At 43.4% G+C, this 22,346-nt stretch overlaps 2 pseudogenes; both read left to right on the top strand.

The window, feature by feature from the left end:
- LOC120570970 overlaps nt 1-5,572 on the top strand; it is a 44,227-nt pseudogene extending 38,655 nt beyond the window's left edge.
- Nucleotides 1-22,346, top strand: part of LOC120571443 — a 167,898-nt pseudogene that overhangs the window by 119,214 nt on the left and 26,338 nt on the right.

The following is a 22,346-nucleotide window of genomic DNA, read 5'->3' on the forward strand; positions in this document are numbered from 1 at the left end:
GGGTATCCTTCCACAAGATTTCTACAATAGTTTGCTGGAATTTTGGCCCACCTCTTGACAGAACTGTGGATGCATATAAAAGGCAAACCTCAAACACAGAGCCTCTTTCTTTGACATCATGGGAAAATCAAGAGAAATCAACCAATTGTGGACCTCCACAAGTGTGGCTCATCCTTAGGTGCAATTTCCAGATGCCTGAAGGTCCTACCGTTCATCTGTTCAGACAATAATATGCAAGTATAAAAAACATGGGAATGTACAACCATGATACGCTCAGGAAGGAGACAGATTCTGAGTCCCAGAGAGGAATGTTTTGGGCCGAAATGTGCGAATCAATCCCAGGACAACAGCAAAAGACCTTGTGAAGATGCTAGCTGAAACTGGTAAGACAGCACCCCATGAGCTAAAAGGTTACTCTGGGAGAAGAAAGCCATTACTTCAAAACCACCATAAAAGCGACTACAGCTTGCAACTGCACATAGGGACAAAAATCTATTTGGAGGGAAAAGGGCGAAGCTTTGAAGCCTCAGAACACCATCCCAACTGTGAAGTATGGGGGTAGTATAATGTTGTGGGGCTGCTTTGCTGCATAAGGGACTGGTGCACTTCACAAAAATAGATTGCATCATGAGAAAAGAAAATTGTGTGGATATATTGAAGCACATCTGAAGACATCAGCCAGGAAGTTAAAGCTTGGGCGCAAATAGGTCTTCAAATGGAAAATGACCCCAAGCATACCTCCAAATTAGTTACAAAGTGGGCTTAAGGACAACACAGTCAAGGTATTGGAGGGGCCCACAAAGCCCTGATCTTAATCCCATAGAACATTTGTGGGCGGCACTGAAAAGGCGAAGGCGAAGCAAGAAGGCCTCCAAACCTGACCCAGTTACACCAGTTCTGTCAAGAGGAGTGGGCCAAAATTCCAGCAAACTATTGTAGAAAGCTTGTGGAAGGATACCCAAAACGTTTGGCCCAAGTGAGACAGTTTTGGGGAAATTCTACCAAATACTAAGGAAGTGTATGTATACTTCTGACTTTGATGAAAGTGATAAAACAATTACGTAAAAATTCTCCTCGCTCGATTCTGACATTTAACAAATGCAAAAATATGTTAATATGTATTGATCTAAAACGGAAAAAGTTTACTCTGATTTAATGTATGACAGTAAAGAAATAAATGTTTTGTGTTAGTTTTTTTAGTGTATGTAAATATCTGGTTTCAACTGTATGTGCTCATTGCAAAGGAAGCTGTGTGCAGTCAATTGAGGAAGAGGTTCAAGGTAGAGGGTGACAATTTTTCAGGACTCCGCAGGTCATGTGATTCCCACGGGAGTCCCGTGTACGGAGTCAATCTCACTGTTAACGTGATCGGACGGATCAAGCATAGAAATCAACGGGAGCGGGTGGGAGCGGGAAGGAGTCGGAGATTAAATAAAAAATTAAGATGCAACACAGCGTATGTGTGAGGTTAATCTGCGCCTGTAACACAGCGATGTGTGAGGTTAACTCTGCTGTAACACAGCGATGTGAGGTTAACTCTGCTGTAACATAGCGATGTGTGAGTTAACTCTGCTGTAACACAACAGTGATGTGTGAGGTTAACTCTGCTGTAAACACATGTGTGTGTGAGGTTAACTCTGCTGTAACACAGCATGTGTGTGAGGTTAACTCTGCTGTAACATAGCGATGTGTAGGTTAACTCTGCTGTAACATAGCGGCATGTGAGGTTAACTCTGCTGTAACACAGCGTGTGTGTGAAGTTAACTCTGCTGTAACACAGCCGTGTGAAGTTAACTCTGCTGTAACACAGCGATGTGTGAGGTTAACTATGCTGTAACACAGCGATGTGTGAGGTTAACTCTGCTGTAACACAGCGATGTGAGGTTAACTCTGCTGTAACACAGCGATGTGTGAGGTTAACTCCTTGCTGTAACAATAGCGATGTGTGAGGTTAACTCTGCTAACACAGCGATGTGAGTTAATTTGCTGTAACATAGCGTTGTGAGGTTAACTCTGCTGTAACATACGTGTGTGAGGTTAACTCTGCTGTAACATAGCGATGTGTGAGATTAACTCTGCGTAACACAGCGATGTGTGAGGTTAACTCTGCTGTAACACAGCGATGTGAGGTTAACCCTGCTGTAACACAGGATGTGTGAGGTTAACTCTGCTGTAACACAGCGATGTGAGGTTAACTCTGCTGTAACACAGCATGTGAGGTTAACTCTGCTGTAACACAGCGTGTGTGAGGTTAACTGCTGTAACACAGCGATGTGTGAGTTAACTCTGCTGTAACACAGCGATGTGTGAGTTAACTCTGCTGTAACACAGCGATGTGATTAACTGCTGTAACACAGCGTGTGTGAGGTTACTTGCTGTCAAAGATGGTGATTAACCTGCTGTAACATAGTGTGGTTAACTCTGCTGTAACACTGTGTGAGGTTAACTCCGTAACACAGCCGATGTGAGGTTAACCTGCTGTAACACAGCGATGTGTGAGGTTAACTCTGCTGTAACACTGTGATGTGTGAGATTAACTGCTGTAACACAGCGTGTGTGAGGTTAACTCTTGTGTACACAGCGATGTGAGGTTAACTCTGCTGTAACACAGCGATGTGTGAGGTTAACTCTGCTGTAACATAGCGATGTGTGAGGTTAACTCCCCGTGTAACACAGCTGTGTGAGGTTAACTCTGCGAACACAGCGATGTGAGGATTAACTCCGCTGTAACACAGCGTGTGTGAATTAACTCTGCTGTAACACACATGTGTAGTTAACCGCTTCGTAACACAGCGTGGTGAGATTAACTCTGCTGTAACACACGATGTGTGAGATTAACTCTGCTGTAACACAGCGATGTGAGGTTAACTCTGCTGTAACACAACGATGTGTGAGGTTAACTCTCGCTGTAACACAGCGATGTGAGGTTAACTCTGCTGTAACACAGCGATGTGTGAGATTAACTCTGCTGTAACACAGCGATGTGAGGTTAACTCTGCGTAACACAGCGATGTGTGAGGTTAACTCTGCTGTAACACAGCGATGTGTGAGGTTAACTCTGCTGTAACACAGCGATGTGTGAGGTTAACTCTGCTGTAACACAGCGATGTGTGAGGTTAACTCTGCTGTAACAACTGGCCGCATGTGTGAGGTTAACTCTGCTGTAACACAGCGATGTGTGAGGTTAACTCTGCTGTAACACAGCGATGTGTGAGATTAACCTGCTGTAACACGTGTGTGAGGTTAACTCTGCTGTAACACAGCGATGTGTGAGGTTAACTGGCTGTAACACAGCGATGTGTGAGGTTACCCTGCTGTAACACAGCGATGTGTGAGGTTAACTGCTGTAACACAGCGATGTGTGAGGTTAACTCTGCTGTAACACAGCGATGTGTGAGGTTAACTCTGCTGTAACATAGCGATGTGTGAGTTAACTCTGCTGTAACACAGCGATGTGTGAGGTTAACCTGCTGTAACATAAGGTGAGTGAGTTAACTCTGCTGTAACACAGCGGTGTGTGAGGTTAACTCTGCTGTAACACAGCGATGTGTGAGTTAACTCTGCTGTAACACAGCGATGTGTGAGGTTAACTTTGCTGTAACACAGCCGTATGTGAGGTTAACTCTGCTGTAACACAGCATGTGTGAGGTAACTCTGCTGTACATCATGTGTGGAGCTAACTCTGCTTCACGCGTGTGTGAGGTTAACTCTCTGTAACACAATGTGTGAGGTTAATTCTGTAACACACGATGTAGGTTAACTCTGCTGTAACAAGCTTGTGTGAGGTTAACTCTGCTGTAACACAACGTCGTGTGTGAGGTTAACTCTGCTGTAACACAGCCGATGTGTGAGTTAACTCCGCTGTAAAAATTGATCGCTGTTTTTGGTTGGTCTGAATTCCTGTCAGGTTCACCCGGCCGGCACGCACCAAAACTGAAACTCATATGTTATTGCTACGCAGCCTGGGGAAACTAAGTTGTGTGTGATATCCGACTGTTTAAAAGCGTGTAGCTTAATAATAGTTAGGTAGTAGTTGGATGAATCGAGTCCATTCGGTGATGTGGATGGAATAAGATGTGGAAAAAGGTGGCAAACTACGAGGAATGCAGGATACTATTTTACAAATCAGCGCACTGAGGAGACAACGGAAGGTAAAATAATCCAGCCTCTCTTCAGACTCAAATACGTTGGGGAAAAAACATGCTAGGGGGGGGCAACAGAGTCTGGTAAGTTGTTTAGACAACATAAGGAAAGAAACGGGACGGGATTCTGGAGTCTCTGTCTCGGGATGACGTGACAGGAGTAATTTCGTGGGATGGGATGGGAGCGACAATTGATTCCCGTGTCACCCTCTAGTTCAAGGAATGTCCCTGATGAACAGAAAGTTAAGCTGAGTCACAAAATTGGTTCAAGCCTTCATGGCTTAAAGGTGCAGATAAGCAGGAACACAGGAAAGGTCACGGGGAAGAGGAAGAAAAGCACGCTGGCTTGCATACTGCAAAATGCAACCGGTGCAGCAGGACACATTTTGGCTTTCTGCATTTGACATTATATGTATTAGGATATACTATATCTTTCCCTGTCATACTAATGGTAGTATGGGCATTGCAACACACCCAGTATCTCTCTCAAAGCACTCCTCTTCCAGGAATGAAGCAGAACTTGATAACCCATCCCTCCTCCTCTGTTCCACTCTGTGCACATATTTCCTTCAGAGCTAAAGTTTGCAGATGGGTGTAACCAACATGCTGGGGCAAGTACAACAGCGTATCACTGCTGTTATTACATCAGAGCTCAGACTAGTTTCATTTCTCAAAGTAGTGAGACTCAAGACAGTCAGACAGTCGTAGTCACTGAGCGAGAGGTGAAATGGCGCGAGAAAGGAGTTCAGCTGGACCGGGAAACCTTCTCTTGTTCCATCTGTCTGGATCTACTGAAGGATCCGGTGACTATTCCCTGTGGACACAGCTACTGCATGAACTGTATTAAAGGCTTCTGGGATGAAGGGGATGAGAAGGAAATGTACAGCTGCCCCTCAGTGCAGGCAGAGCTTCACACCGAGGCCTGTACTGGTCAAAAGCACCATGTTAGCAGCTTTAGTGGAGGAGCTGAAGAAGACTGGACTCCAAGCTGCTCCTGCTGATCACTGCTATGCTGGAGCTGAAGATGTGGCCTGTGATGTCTGCACCGGGAGAAAACTCAAAGCCATCAAGTCCTGTCTGAAATGTCTGGCTTCTTTCTGTGAGAAACACCTTCAGCTTCATTTTGAATCAGCTCCATACAAGAAACACAAGCTGGTGGAGCCGTCCAAGAAGCTCCAGGAGAACGTCTGCTCGCCCATGATGAGGTAATGAAGATTTTTTGTCGTACTGATCAGCAGCTTATCTGTTATCTCTGCTTAATGGACAAACATAAAGGCCACGATACAGTCTCAGCTGCAGCAGAAAGGACTGAGAGGCAGGAAAAGCTCAAGCGGAGTCGACGGACCATCCAGCAGAGAATCCAGGACAGAGAGAAAGATGTGAAGCTGCTTTCAACAGCAGGCGGAGGCCATCGATCACGGCCCCGATAAAGCAGTGGAGGACAGAGAGAAGATCTTCACCGAGCTGATCCGTCTCCTGGAGAAAAGAAGCTCTGATGTGGAGCAGCAGGTCAGATCCCAGCAGAAAAGGGAAGAGAGTCGGAGTCAAAGAGCTTCAGGAGGAGCTGGAGCAGGAGATCACTGAGCTGAAGAGGGAAGACGCTGAGCTGAAGAAGCTCTCACACACAGAGGATCACAGCCAGTTTCTACAACTACCCCTCACTGTCACCCTCTCAGCCAATCAGCATCCAGCATCCATATCCGTCCCTCTGAGCTGCTTTGAGGGAGTGACAGCGGCGTGTCAGTCCGAGATAAACTACAGGACGTCCTGAGAGAGGAGTGGACAAATGTCTCACTGAAAGGGACTGAAGTGGACGTTTTACTGCCACACTCAGGAGAGCTAGACCAGAGCTGGATTCTTAAAATATTCACGTGACATTACACTGGATCCAAACACAGCATACACACGGCTGTTATTATCTGAGCGGAACAGGAAAGCAACATTCATGAGACAACATCAGTCTTATTCTAGTCACCCAGACAGATTCACTGACAGGTCTCAGGCCCTGAGTAGAGAGAGTCTGACTGGACGTTGTTACTGGGAGGTGGAGAGGAGAGGAGCAGTTTATGTAGCAGTCGCATACAAGAATATCAGCAGAGCAGGGGGCGGAGGAATGTGGATTTGGAGAAAATGACAAATCTTGGGCGTTAGATTGTGACTACAACAGATATACATTTTGGTACAACAAAGTCCAAACTCCCCGTCAGGTCCTGAGTCCTCCAGAGTAGGAGTGTACCTGGATCACAGTGCAGGTATTCTGTCCTTCTACAGCGTCTCTGAAACCATGACTCTCCTCCACAGAGTCCAGACCACATTCACTCAGCCCCTCTATGCTGGACTAACGGTTTATTGGTCTTATGGAGACTCTGCTGAGTTGTGTAAACTGAAATTCTGAGTCTTTTTTTATTTAAAAAAAGGAAAACTTCTCTAAATTGCAGCTTGTTAAATGAGAATATTTTCTTGGTTCCTTCACTCCTCGAGGCTTTTTTCTGCATTTTGATGCTTTTTTAATTTTTTGACTCATTCAAGACTTTTGTTGATGCTTTTTGATTTTCAATGTTTTTTACGGTGGTTTTTATTGAAAGCTTTTTGGACGCTACGCACACACACACACACACACACACACACACACACACACACACTCTCTCACACACAAACACGGACACACACTGACACACACACACACACAAACACACACACACACATGGACACACACACACACAAACACACTCTCTCACACACACACACACACACACAGACGGACACACACACAAACAACACACACGTACACAAACACGGACACACACAAAACACACACACATACACACACAATGACACACACACACAAACACCCCTCTCACACACACACACACACACACACACACACACACACTTGGACACACACACATACCACACACACACACACCGGACACACTCACATGGACACACACACACACACACACACACACACACACATACACACACGCGTTCACACACACTGACACACACACAATGACACAAACACACTCCTCACACACACACACACACTCTCACAAACACACACACACACAAACACACACACACTCTTCACACACACACACACACACACATACACACACACACTCTCACACACACACACACACACTCTCTCACACACACACACTCTGCTGAGTTGTGTAAACTGAAATAGTCAGAAGTCATTTAAGGTTAAATTCTGTGTTTTAACTCTTAAATAATATAATAATTATTTAGTCTCCATGTTTGTAGCTGAGAGATGATTGTTGTCTTTTTCATTTGTTTACACGTTTTTGTTGCTTTTTCTTACTTTTTGCTTTTATAAAAAAACATGTCACTTTCTTCGAGCATACCATCTGCTTTTCTAAACGTTTTTGTACATTTCTTTGACGTCTTTGTTTGCATGTATTGACGTTTTAGAAGTGATGAGATGATTTCTGTGTGTTGATGAAAACCATCGGGCCGGAGAAGCTCTCAATGCGCTCAGTTGAGATCTGTTATTTTACCTTTGATTGTTGAAACAAGGACGATATGTTAAAAAGATCTTTACCGAGATGATCTGGAGATATTAGCTGTTTGTTATTTATGTATTTCCTCCGTTATGTATTCGGGGACAGGAAGATGTCTGTTAAATAGCGGTGTCTTAATAGTGTATATAAGGGTGTTTAAGTTGTATGTTAATATAGACAAGTCGAAGAAAATCTTTACAAGTTGCAGAAATGCTTCAGGACATTGTATTTCTGAATATATCTGATATGTTTGGCATTTTATCTCATACATTTTGTCACGCCTCATTGAGAAATAAATACTTTTAAATCCAAAAACATTGTTATTGTGGACTTGATAATCCCTCTGGAGTGACTTGTAAGACCTGTTGCAGATACTAGGCAGTAGCATACGAGGTTTTCAGGCTCCAACTGTGTGGGACCCTCGTTACAAAGCTAAAGGATTGTTTGGTGGCCATTTAAATATTCATTAAGTATGGCAACCAAACGCGTGAACAACTGGAAAACTTGCTTGCAAATTTCTAATATTGATTTTTTTTGGACTGACAGTGACTTGGTTAACTCGTTCCTCCCCGAGGCCCTTATTGCCATGCCAGGATGTGATGTTTTTTGGAAAGACAGAGACCATGGGAGGGAGGGGGAGTTTCATTATATGTGAAAAGTACTATTAACCCTTGTAAGGTGTTCATATTTTTGTTCTGCAGCCAATGTTCCCAGGTCTGGTGGACCCACCACATTATTAGGCTTTTAAATCAATACAGCCATAACAATTTATGTAAAAATACTTAATAGATGTTTACTTTAGCTCAATTACTAATGATATATACATAATTTATAGGTCATATTTGCCATTTACCCCTGTGAGATCACATGTATGATCATATGATCATTTCTTGTTTTTTGTGTGAAAAAGAAATTCATGTATAAAAAGGTAAAAAAAATATAAACAGGATTTTTGATCATTATTGGTGCTTATTTCTTAGAACTTAATCAGAACAGGTGAAAGTGCTTGAAATGTAACAATTCAGTAACTTTTGTGGGAACAGCAGGTACAGAAAGACAACACAGTTTCATAGCACCTACAATTAAATACACTTTCGGGTCCAGTAGACTAGAACATCTCATATGTACTAGTTATGTGTAGGGGTGTACCGAGCCAAGACCACTGAGTTTGGGTTAGAAGAAATAATAAATAGCATCATTTTTTCTTTTAGCAGAATTGAAAACGGGTCCTACAGACCCAAACACCACACAAGGGTTAAATGCAAACAAATTGAATGACATAGGGAATCTGATATTTAATGTGTTGGTGTCAACTTTTCACTTTGAGCTGAACACTTTAATCTGTCTATATCGAAAACCCTCAGCAAAGCTTGAGTTCTATGATCAGTTAAAATTCTCCTTCCCAGTTTGGATTTTAACAAAAGGTCATATTGATGGGGCACGCGTAATGTCAATTGGAGTGATCAGGGTGGAAGAAAAAAGCTTAAAAAACATTACAGACTATTTTAATATTACACAGTTAATTGAACAACCCACAAGAATAACTAATCGGTCTGAAACTAAAACAGATTTATTGTTCACAAATAAACCAGAAAGAATTACTAAGACCTTTAATCTAATGACAGAAAGCAGGTTAAGTGAAAACTCTGAGTTTGTTAACCCTGAGATGAGGGAAACTCTGGGTTTTCTGTTTCAGAAAGAGAGGTAACTTAACCTCAGAGTCAGTTACTATGGTAACTTCACCTCAGAGTCAGTTACTATGGTAACTGAGCCTGTGACTCTAACCTGGTCGGGAGCAGGTTTTCTTCAAGAAACCTCGAAGTTTCTTTCAGTCTCCTCCCTCGGACACTGTGTCAGGAGTGAGTAGATGGAGGGAAACTCTTCTTCTCCTCTTTCCTCATTCATTCATTCAGTCTGTATCAGGGACATTTTAACGAAGTTTGTTATCTGCATGAATAAAAAAACTTATTGGTTTATGTTAGGCAGGTTATAAAACGTTTTTTTCTCAAACATGTCATGTCCTTTTGTCGACGATCCCGTTGATAAAAAAGCTGTATTAATTCACAGAGAGTTTATGTCGGGAGATAATATTGAGTCCCGACTATAGATGTATTTTCATTTCCACATAACCAATTTGAGAGGTATTTTTTATCACAGTCCATTAGATATGTAGATACCTTATCTGTCCTCATATCACTAACATTAGATATGTAGATACCTTATCTGTCCTCATATCACTAACATTAGATATGTAGATACCTTATCTGTCCTCATATCACTAACATTAGATATGTAGATATCATATCTGTCCTCATATCACTAACATTAGATATGTAGATACCTTATCTGTCCTCATATCACTAACATTAGATATGTAGATACCTTATCTGTCCCTCATATCACTAACATTAGATATGTAGATATCTTATCTGTCCTCATATCACTAACATTAGATATGTAGATATCTTATCTGTCCTCATATCACTAACATTAGATATGTAGATATCTTATCTGTCCTCATATCACTAACATTAGATATGTAGATATCTTATCTGTCCTCATATCACTAACATTAGATATGTAGATACCTTATCTGTCCTCATATCACTAACATCAACCATCGTTGAACAGGCTTTAACATCCCAGCAGATTCTTTGTGTTTCATTACGTTTTTGCAAACAGCAGTTTTCTTTATAACAGTGTAGGGGATCATACTGTAATAGTAAAACCACTGTATGCAGAGCCAGAGTCGAAAATAGTGTGATCTCCGCTCTGAAACGTTTTTTAAACGTTTTTTGTAGTGTTCCCTGGACACAAACCAGTGAGAGCCATTAAAAAGAAATAAATGATTATACATTATAGTTCTGTTGATGATTACGTAAGCTGCAGCCTCAGAATGGGATTAGTATAGTTTACTTTTTCACCTGCAGGATTGCACCTAAATGAAATTATAGGTGTAATACAATTCCAGTTTTCACCATTATCATTATAAGTTAACTGTAATTAAATATGAAATTAATACACTGTGACTGCGTATGGATTAACTCGGCAGCAATTTTCTCCAACACCAATTCTCTCTCTCTTTTGCAGCAGCAGCAGCTGTCTTACTTTTTAACGAAATGCATGTTCAAACCATAGACAGTAGGTTCAAACTCGCTGTTTGTAGCGACAGCGTATTTCTACAACCCGTTTGTTTGTGGTTGTTACCATGGTGAATCGTAGAATCATGGCTCCATTCATGCTGCCTTTTTATAGTGGTGGTGCACGTGCGTAACCCTGAGTGAGTCTACTCTGAGCTGATTGAACCAACTCAAATCAGCTGTTCTGGAACCGAAAACTCAGTTTCCATCTCAGGGTAAAAATTAAATGAACTAGCAAACCCGCTTTAAAAACTAATTAAAACTAAACTGAATTTGAAAACAAAAAGTAAAAAAAAAAAAAAATAAAACTAATGAAAAATGAAAAATGCCTAACTATAATAACCTTGGTTGTAACTCAAAAAAGTTTTTCAGGGTTGGCAGGTCTGGATTTAGAGTGTTTACCGGCCGGCTTCCGCCCCTAGGACATGAAGTACTCTGTCAGTACTTTGTACACACTTTACTGCTGCGTTCTTATACCATACTTTTTCTTCGGGACATAAAACTCTGAGATAACGTCGCAGCTTGAACTTTGAGCCTCTTGCTCAGATATGCTGCACAGAGGATTGTCGGTCAGAAAAGCACGCTGGCTCGTATACTGCAAAATGCAAGTTTTCCTTGAAGCAGCAGAGTTAGTGATATTCATGATAAAATCAAAACGAATAACGACTGTTTGAGAATTAAACCAAAGTCTGGTCTTTGAGTATTTATTTACATTTGCAAATGGAGAAAACACAGTTTCAAAGGTACACGCAGCACAACTGAAAATGTCTTTCTAACCTAAAGTCTAAACATCCAAACATCATATAGTGAAGAAAGTCCGTTAAGCCAGCCCCCTCTAAATGTATCTTTTAGTATGGCCATAGTTGAAAAGAGGACATCATGAAAAGTCAAACCATTGTCTCCCCTTCCCCTCTGCTCTCTGTTCCTAACATTAGCCTAAACAACAGTTTATCTCAGGAGACAGAAACCTACGTAGTTCTCACTGTCGTAACAGTCATCGGCCTTCTCCACTTCTATCTAAGCAAAAGACAACAATGTGAGAAGGTTCAGGCTAGTAAAACTAAATAACTCTACTGGGCTATAGTTCACGGTTGCCAACTATTTCACTCGGAGCCTTTGAAGCTACACATGAAGGAGCTAAATCTTGTGGCGTTATAAAACAATCAAACCAATGGTTAATATCATTAAACAAATGGTTAAAAATAAAATTGCCACCACAATCAGGACACATTTTAGGCATTCTGCATTTGACATTATATGTATTGGGATATACTATATCTTTCCCTGTCATACTAATGGTAGTATGGGCATTGCAACACACCCACTCTCTCTCAAAGCGCTCCTCTTCCAGCAGAGCTTGATAACCCCTCCCTCCTCTTCCAGGAGTGAACAAAGCTTGATAACCCCTCCCTCCTCTTCCTGCTCTCAAACACAGCCAGCTCCACTCTGTGATCATATTTCCTTGTTCCCTCCCCTTCAGAGCTACAGTTTGCAGATGGGTGTAACCAACATGGTGGGGAAGTACAACAGAGTATCACATGCTTTTATTACATCACAGCTGAGACTAGTCTCATTTCTCAGGAAGTGAGACTCAGACAGTCAGACAGTTGTTGTCACTGAGCAGAGGTGAAATGAGGCAGAAAGGAGTTCAGCTGGACCGGGAACCTTCTCTTGTTCCATCTGTCTGGATCTACTGAAGGATCCGGTGACTATTAACTGTGGACACAGCTACTGCATGAACTGTGTTAAAAGCCACTGGGATGAAGAGGATTGTAAGTACAACTACAGCTGCCCTGAGTGCAGGAAGACGTTCACACCGAGGCCTGTCCTGCTGAAAAACACCATGTTAGCAGCTTTAGTGGAGGGAGCTGAAGAAGACTGGACTCCAAGCTGCTCCTGCTGATCACTGCTATGCTGGAGCTGAAGATGTGGCCTGTGATGTCTGCACCGGGAGAAAACTCAAAGCCATCAAATCCTGCTTGGTGTGTCTGATCTCTTATTGTGAGAAACACCTTCAGTCTCACTCACGATGTAGCTCAGTTAAAGAAACACAAGCTGGTGGAGCCGCCCAAGAAGCTCCAGGAGAACGTCTGCTCTCGTCAATGGCGAGGTGATGAAGATTTTCTGCCGTACTGATCAGCAGCTTATCTGTTATCTCTGCTTAATGGACCGAACATAAAGGCCACCGCATACAATCTCAGCTGCAGGAGAAAGGACTGAGAGGCAGAAAAAGGCCCGAGGTGAGTCGACAGACCATCCAGCAGAGAATCCAGGACAGAGAGAAAGATGTGAAGCTGCTTCAACAGCAGGCGGAGGCCATCGATCGTGCCCGAGCAAAAGCAGTGGAACACGAGCGAAGATCTTCACCGAGCTGATCCGTCTCCTGAGAAAAGAAGCTCTGATGTGAAGCAGCAGGTCAGATCCCAGCAGAAAAGGGAAGAGAGTCGAGTCAGAGAGCTTCAGGAGGAGCTGGAGCAGGAGATCACTGAGCTGAAGAGGGAAGACGCTGAGCTGAAGAAGCTCTCACACACAGAGGATCACAGCCAGTTTCTACACAACTACCCCTCACTGTCACCACTCAGCCAATCAGCATCCAGCATCCATATCCGTCCTCTGAGCTGCTTTGAGGACGTGACAGCGCCGTGTCAGAAGTCAGAGATAAACTACAGGACGTCCTGAGAGAGGAGTGGACAAACGTCTCACTGACAGGGACTGAAGTGGACGTTTTACTGCCACAACCGGAGCCCAAGACCAGAGCTGGATTCTTAAAATATTCACGTGACATCACACTGGATCCAAACACAGTAAACACACTGCTGTTATTATCTGTGGGGAACAGGAAAGCAACATTCATGAGACAACATCAGTCTTATTCTAGTCACCCAGACAGATTCACTGACTGGCCTCAGGTCCTGAGTAGAGAGGGTCTGACGTGGGCGTTGTTACTGGGAGGTGGAGAGGAGAGGAGTTTATGTAGCAGTCGCATACAAGAATATCAGGAGAGCAGGGGGGTCGGAGGAATGTGGATTTGGACGAAATGACAAATCTTAGGCGTTAGATTGTATCAACAACAAATATACATTTTGGTCCAACAAAGTCCAAACTCCCGTCTCAGGTCCTGAGTCCCTCCAGAGTAGGAGTGTACCTGGATACAGTGCAGGTATTCTGTCCTTCTACAGCGTCTCTGAAACCATGACTCTCCTCCACAGAGTCCAGACCACATTCACTCAGCCCCTTCTTGCTGGACTAACGGTTTATTGTTGGTCTGATGGAGACTCTGCTGAGTTGTGTAAACTGAAATAGACAGAAGTCATTTAAGGGTTAAATTCTGTCATTCTGAGTCATTTATTTATTTAAAAAAGGAAAACTCTAAATTGCAGCTTGTTAAATGAGAATATTTTCTGGTTCCTTCACTCCTCGAGGCTTTTTCTGCATTTTGATGTTTTTTAATTTTTTGACTCATTCAAGACTTTTGTTGATGCTTTTTGATACATTTTCAATGTTTATTTCACGGTGTTTTTATTGAAAGATTTTTTGATGCTCGCTACAACACACACAAACATGGAAACACACGCATACACACACGTGGACACACACTCCACACACAGTGACACACAGTGACAAACACAAACACACACACAAAACACACTCTCTCACACACACACACACACACACACACACAATGAGACACACACACACACACACAAACACACAAACACACTCTCTCTCACCCACACACAGACACACACACATGGACACACACACACACACACACACACACACAATGACACACACACACACACCTCCCTCAAACACCCACACACACCCACACACACACACTCTCTCCTCAAACACACACACACACACACACACACACAAACACACTCTCTCAAACACACACACTCTCTCTCAAACACACACACATACTCTCTCACACACACACACACACACACACACACACATGGACACACACACATGGACACACACACACACACTCTCTCTCTCTCTCTCTCTCTCAAACACCCACACACACTCTCTGTCACACACACACACACACACACACACAGTTTAAATGTAAATCAGATTCAGTATGTGTGATGAACCTGCTGACAACAACACAACATTGTTTCATCACAATTCAAGAAGTCAGAGAAGTTTTAAGGTTCAGCCTCAAATCTCACATTCCTAAAATACTATTCACAACCCGAGAGCTTAAACTCTTCTCTCCCATGTTTCCCATGAGACCTGAATGCAGCATCAGTGTTACAGGTGTGTGACTCCTGTGAACAAAGTGACACAGTGTGATGTATTACATCTATATTTAAAGGTCTCTTTACTGATGTTGTGTGAAGTTTGGACATGTCTTCCCAGACGCGTAACTATCGGTAAGCAGGGTAAGCGGTGCTTACGGGCCCGGACCAATCAGGGGCCTGCTTCACTGGAACGTTTTCAGCATGAGGACAGTTGACATGTACCACGCTTCGACACCAACGTAAACAACAATGGAGGGAGGAGAGAGATGGAAATCCAGTCACTATTTAGAGTTTGTGTCAGCTAAAGACGGCAGTATTAAGGTTGGTTGTACACACAGGAAACACACACAAACACTCTCTTTTTTTTATCTCTCTCTCTCCTACACACACACACATACCTGGTGTGGAAATAAAAAAATAGAAAAATGAACCAAAAAACATAAATAATCACACTGATCATAAAAAAATTAAAAGTTGTATGTTGAGTATGAAAACTCTTGTTCATTACATTTTACTTCATAATTGCAAACGCATGTGTTGTATTCATTGTTGCAGAACTGTATATAGTTCGTTTGTTATCGTGATCAAAACCATTGATCTGAAGCTCAATGCTGATGCTGTCATGTAAATTGTTTTCTAATCAGCAATAAATATAACAATTTCTGATCAACCCATATCAATTGCATGCTTAAAATAACATACTGGTAAAAGCCCCGCCATTTCAAGGCAACCCGACCCACTTTCGGGTTAAATCCCGCCCACTTCGGGTTAGTCCCCGCCCAGTCCGAGTACAGATACAGATCATTCATATGGTGAACAGATACAGATACAGATAATGCTGTACTGCGTCATCCCTAGTAATGAGATAACACAAGACAGGTGAGACAGGGGCTGGGAAACAGGTGAAGCACATTAGGGCTGGGCAGAGTAATCAAACAACGTAGGGAAAACACAAGACAGGAAGTAAAATAGACAAGACAGAAAACCAGAGACTTCAAAATAAAACAGGAAACTTGTACAAAATACAACACAGAAAACGGACTACCAAAATAAGACAACACCAAAACAACAACAGGTTGACTGGCTCTCTTCGTGCCATAATAAACCAGATCCCTACTGCTGGCGGCGACCGAGCTGCCTCACAGTAAACCGGTTGTCATCTTTATGTTGAGGCTGTGGGGGTTGTCGGCAGTTGCTGAATGTAACTAATAAAGTAACTTGTAATCGAACTTCGCACTTTTAAAATCAAGTAATCTGTAAAGTAACTATGTTACTTTTAAAGTAACTGTGGCAACACTGGATGCGGGACACAAGAGGGCTCCTTCATCCTGCTAACCAGGGGTGTAGTGGAGGTTACAGCTCCTCAGCTCTCTTTGTCTGCAGCTTTTAGTTACCAACATGTTTTCAGGCTGATAGAAACCTTTTATAATAAACATACAGGGCCCTATCGTGCGACCCGGGCGCAGCGAAAGCCCGGACGCAAGTGTCTTTGCTAGTTTAAGACCGACACAGTTGTTAATTTACGGAGCAAAACCTCCGTCATGATAGCAATGCTCCAAGGTCCAAACCCGCCTGGCTTTTAAAGGGAAATGGGAGATGACCCTCTGATTGGTTTATTGCATGTTATGCCCAAAGCACACCTATGAAATAATGAAACTCCATAAAACGCCTCGCGCTTCAGGCGCCACGCTGAGCTTAAGCCTGGCTCACACTACAGGAGTTTTAAAATCCTAACCGAGTTTGAAATCTGGTTGCAGCACACACTTGGAGGAGAATCTTTGCAGATTTTCTTCCTCAAATCTTAAACATGCTCACACTACAAGATTTGAAAATAGTGGGGCATCACACACTACAAGATGTTCTTAAGGTTATCTTAAGATAATTTAGCACCTCACGTGACGCGATCTCACGGGGGGGCGTGTAAACAAAATGGATGCTGTGTCACGGCAACCTGCGTGTAGTAATACTTATCCTTTGTAACAATAAAGAACAAAAGAAAATAAAACGAGTGGACGATAATATTATTCAAACAAACTGCCGTATTTTCAGGACTATAAGTCGCATTTTTTCCTACTTTGGCTGGTCCTACGACTTATAGTCAGGTGCGACTTATATATCAAAATATATATAATTTAACATGTTTTTACATGTTAATTCATACTGAAAACAGTACCGTCTACAGCCGTGAGAGGGCTCTAGGCTTGTGACAACTATATGCTGCTCCTAAAGACAACTGAGAAAGAAAAGAGATAACAAACTGCAGGTGTAAAATATGCCGCCAAAAACGGTCATCGAGCAGCAGAAAGAAAGTTTGGATGGGGGAGAAGCTTGTGTAGGAGACTGGTGAAAAGGTGACTCTTACTGCAATGAAGAAATCAAAGAAAGCTAATCGGCTAATCGGGCGCTGAAAGCAAGACGGCCAGAGCTGGAGGAGGAGTCCACAGGTGGGGGCTTGAACACCGTGCTGCCGGGAGGGGCTGGTCAACGGTGCAGTTACATCTCCACGCCCTGCTAGTTGTTCTGTGTGACTTATACTCGGAGCGAATTTATAGTCCGAAAAATACGGTATGTGCAATGCATCTTTTGTTAGACCTGAATGTAACAGATGATCACTGACCTAGATCTAATGTTTACATTTGCTAGCTAGTGAGCTAGCAACTTTGTACACTCACCCGGGTAGGTCCAGATCTGAAGCGATCTCTCCCCAGCTCTTCTCTTTATCATTCCCATTATGAGACTCTTCTGATGAGACATTAAACAGGCACCTTTCGCGGTCGCCACATCTCCACCATCCTTTCTTCCAACTCAGTTGTCCACCGTTGACCCGTACTACAGCTGCTTTCGTGGACATTTTTCAAAAGTTTCCGTCACTTCTGTCTCCCTGCAGACCTGTCTGTCATTGGCTATTGTGGAAGTACTGACGTAATGGAGTCGTTTCACGCCCGATTATAATCCTAGATATCAAACATGTTTGATATTATCGGAAGCGTCCCGATGTGTCTGCGAGCAGATCGGGAGGGTGCAAGATTCGATCTGTGAACGCCTCACATTACCAGATAATCTGCGCCCAACATCGGAACCGATCAAGGTCCTCGACAAGATTTTTTCTCAGATTCCGCGAGGGGGAAATCGGGCATAAATCGGCCTAAAACTCCTGTAGTGTGAGCCAGGCTTTAGATCGGTAAAATATGGCCCGCAGTGTGCATTGGACTTGTGGAGGTTTCTTACTGCTAGACTGCTTGAATCTCGGCTGATTACTTTCTTTAAAGATACATCGTGTAAGAATTTCCCATCCAGCGTTGAGATCATATATCGCAATCACCTCTCGCAGCACGCAGGTCACAGTACGTGATGGCAGCTACGGTAGCCTTCACGCTTCAAAAGCGAAGGTGTACAAAAGGCCGTCTATCAGCCGTGTTTGTTGGGAGTTCATGTCGGAGAACAGTTTGTGAAGGGCAATAAGGATTCTGATAATGAACAACTACAAACGTTACACCTGGACCTTTAAATAGGCTTCTCTGCTTCACTGTTACTGTATCTGCTGTCTGACTTTAACTTGACTGCGTTGTTTGAGCTGTTTTTCTTACCTAGGATTGTGTAGGCTAGGATTTAGTTACACTCAACCAGATGGAGTTAAGGTCGCATTAAATTTTACTCTGATTCTGTTTGAATCATTGTCAACAACATAAACTTTTAATCAACTTAATTACAGGACAACTCAGTCATTTCATAGACTGGGGAGCCGTCTCCAAACCCTCTGATTCCAAGAAGAGTTTACCTCCTAAAAGCTGAAGTCAGCAGAGTTTTTAAATGAGAAATGAGCTCTGTTGTAAACAAGTGTTGCTGCGGTTCCTTTATACCATACTTTTCTTGGGACATAAAACTCTGAGATAACATCGCAGCTTGAACTTTGAGCGTCTTGCTCAGATATGCTGCACAGAGGATTGTGGGTCACAAAGAGCCGCTGGCTCTGCAAAAGAAACAGGGTGCATCAGGACAAATGTTTGACATTCTGCATTTGACATTATATGTATTGGGATATACTATATCTTTCCCTGTCATACTAATGGTAGTATGGGCATTGCAACACACCCAGTATCTCTCTCAAAGGCTCCTCTTCCAGGAATGAAGCAGAACTTGATAACCCATCCCTCCTCCTCTAAGCTGCCCACTCTGTGCACATATTCCTTGTTCCCTCCCTTCAGGGCTACAGTTTGCAGATGGGTGTAACCAACATGCTGGGGCAAGTACAACTGCGTATCACATGCTGTTATTACATCACAGCTGAGACTAGTCTCACTTCTCAGGAAGTGAGACACAAGACAGTCAGACAGTCGTCACTGAGCCGAGAGGGTGAAATGCCGCAGAAAGGAGTTCAGCTGGACCGGGAAACCTTCTCTTGTTCCATCTGTCTGGATCTACGAAGGATCCGGTGACTATTAACTGTGGACACAGCTACTGCATGAACTGTATTAAAGGCTTCTGGGATGAAGAGGATTGTAGGAGTACATGTACAGCTGCCCTGAGTGCAGGCAGACGTTCACACCGAGGCCTGTACTGGTGAAAAGCACCATGTTGGCAGCTTTAGTGGAGGAGCTGAAGAAGACTGGACTCCAAGCGCTGCTCCCTGCTGATCACTGCTATGCTGGAGCTGAAGATGTGGCCTGTGATGTCTGCACGGGGAGAAAACTCAAAGCCATCAAGTCTGCCGGTTTGTATGATCTGCTTATTGTGAGAAACACCTTCAGCCTCATTTTGAATCAGCGGCTTTTAAGAAACACAAGCTGGTGGAGCCGCCCACAAGCTCCAGGAGAACGTCTGCTCGTCATGATGAGGTAATGAAGATGTTGCGCTGCATTGATCAGCAGCTTATCTGTTATCTCTGCTTAATGGACGAACATAAAGGCCCACGCACAGTCTCAGCTGCCAGCAGAAAGGACTGAGAGGCAGAGAAAGCTGGAGGGGAGTCGACAGACCATCCAGCAGAGAATCCAGGACAGAGAGAAAGATGTGAAGCTGCTTCAACAGCCGGGCGCCGAGGCCATCGATCAGCGCCGCCGATAAAGCAGTGGAGGACAGCGAGAAGATCTTCACCGAGCTGATCCGTCTCCTGGAGAAAAGAAGCTCTGATGTGAAGCAGCAGGTCAGATCCCAGCAGAAAAGGGAAGAGAGTCGAAGTCAGAGAGCTGCAGGAGGAGCTGGAGCAGGAGATCACTGAGCTGAAGAGGGAAGACGCTGAGCTGAAGAAGCTCTCACACACAGAGGATCACAGCCAGTTTCTACACAACTACCCCTCACTGTCACCACTCAGCCAATCAGCATCCAGCATCCATATCCGTCCTCTGAGCTGCTTTGAGGACGGTGACAGCGGCCGTGTCAGAAGTCAGAGATAAACTACAGGACGTCCTGAGAGAGAGGTGGACAAACGTCTCACTGACAGGGACTGAAGTGGGCGGTTTACTGCCACAACCACAGCCCAAGACCAGAGCTGGATTCTTAAAAATATTCACGTGACATCACACTGGATCCAAACACAGCAAACACACAGCTGTTATTATCTGAGGGGAACAGGAAAGCAACAGTCATGAAAGCAGAAGCTGTTCAACAACAGTCTAGTTATCACCCAGACAGATTCACTAACGTGTACAGGTCCTGAGTAGAGAGTGTGACTGGACGTTGTTACTGGGAGGTGGAGAGGAGAGGAGGAGTTTCTGTACCGCGCATACAAGAATATCAGCAGAGCAGGGGGGCGGGAGGAATGTGGATTTGGACGAAGTGATGACAAACTTTGGCGTTATATTGTGTCAACAACAGTTATACATGTTGGTCCAACAAAGTCGAAACTCCCCGTCTCAGGTCCTGAGTCCTCCAGAGTAGGAGTGTACCTGGATCACAGTGCAGGTATTCTTGCCGTTCTACAGCGTCTCTGAAACCATGACTCTCCTCCACAGAGTCCAGACCACATTCACTCAGCCCCTCTATGCTGGACTAATGGTTTTTTGTTGTTATGGAGACTCTGCTGAGTTGTGTAAACTGAAATAGACAGAAGTCATTTAAGGGTTAAATTCTGTCATTCTGAGTCATTTATTTATTTAAAAAAAAAGGAAAACTTCTCTAAATTGCAGCTTGTTAAATGAGAATATTTTCTGGTTCCTTCACTCCTCGAGGCTTTTTTCTGCATTTTGTTGCTTTTTTAATTTTTTGACTCATTCAAGACTTTTGTTGATGTTTTTTTAGGGTGGTTTTTATTGAAAGCTATTTGACGCTCACTACAACACACACACATGGACACACACACATACTGACACACACTGACACACACTGACACACACACACACACACACACACACTCTCTCACACAAACCACCGCATTACACACACACACACACACACACACACACACACAGACGGACACACACACACACACACACACACACACACACGTACACAACCACTGACACACACAAACACACACACACACACATGCACATACACACACATGTACACACACACACCCAGACAAACACACAGGTGGACAAACTGACACACACACAATGACACAAACACACTCTCTCACAAACACACACACACACGTGGACACACATGTGTACACACACGGACACACACTGACACACAAACACACACACACACATGGACACACACACACCGACACACACATGGACACACACTGACACACACATACAAACTCACACATACACAATGACACACACACACACATACAAACTCACACACACACACACACACACAATGACACACACACACACACACACTCTGCTGAGTCGTGTAAACTGAAATAGTCAGAAGTCATTTCAGGTTAAATTCTGTGTTTTAACTCTTAAATAATATAATAATTATTTAGTCTCCATGTTTGTAGCTGAGAGATGATTGTTGTCTTTTTTCATTTGTTTACACGTTTTTGTTGCTTTTTCTTACTTTTTTTTGCTTTTATAAAAACATGTCCCTTTCTTCGATATCTATTTATAAAATTGTGATAAAATAACTTCCGCATCTATCTATCACTGACCGGAAGTGACGTAACGCGAGGGAGTCTGGTCAAGTTCATGCTCAAATTACAATGGACGTGGATGAAGAAACCGAGCTCTCCAACGTTGGCGAGCATGCCTATGATGGCCCACAGGCCTATAATTATGAGCCTCCTAGAAGAGATAGAGGTCAGGGGGAGATTAGGGGGGAGATCAGGGGGAGGAACAATGGGCAGAAGAGAGAAGTAGAGTTGCGAACCAGTGGCGAATAGGGCAAGTGACT

Source organism: Perca fluviatilis, chromosome 13 (genome assembly GCF_010015445.1).
Source record: "Perca fluviatilis chromosome 13, GENO_Pfluv_1.0, whole genome shotgun sequence".
NCBI classification, from domain to species: domain Eukaryota; kingdom Metazoa; phylum Chordata; class Actinopteri; order Perciformes; family Percidae; genus Perca; species Perca fluviatilis.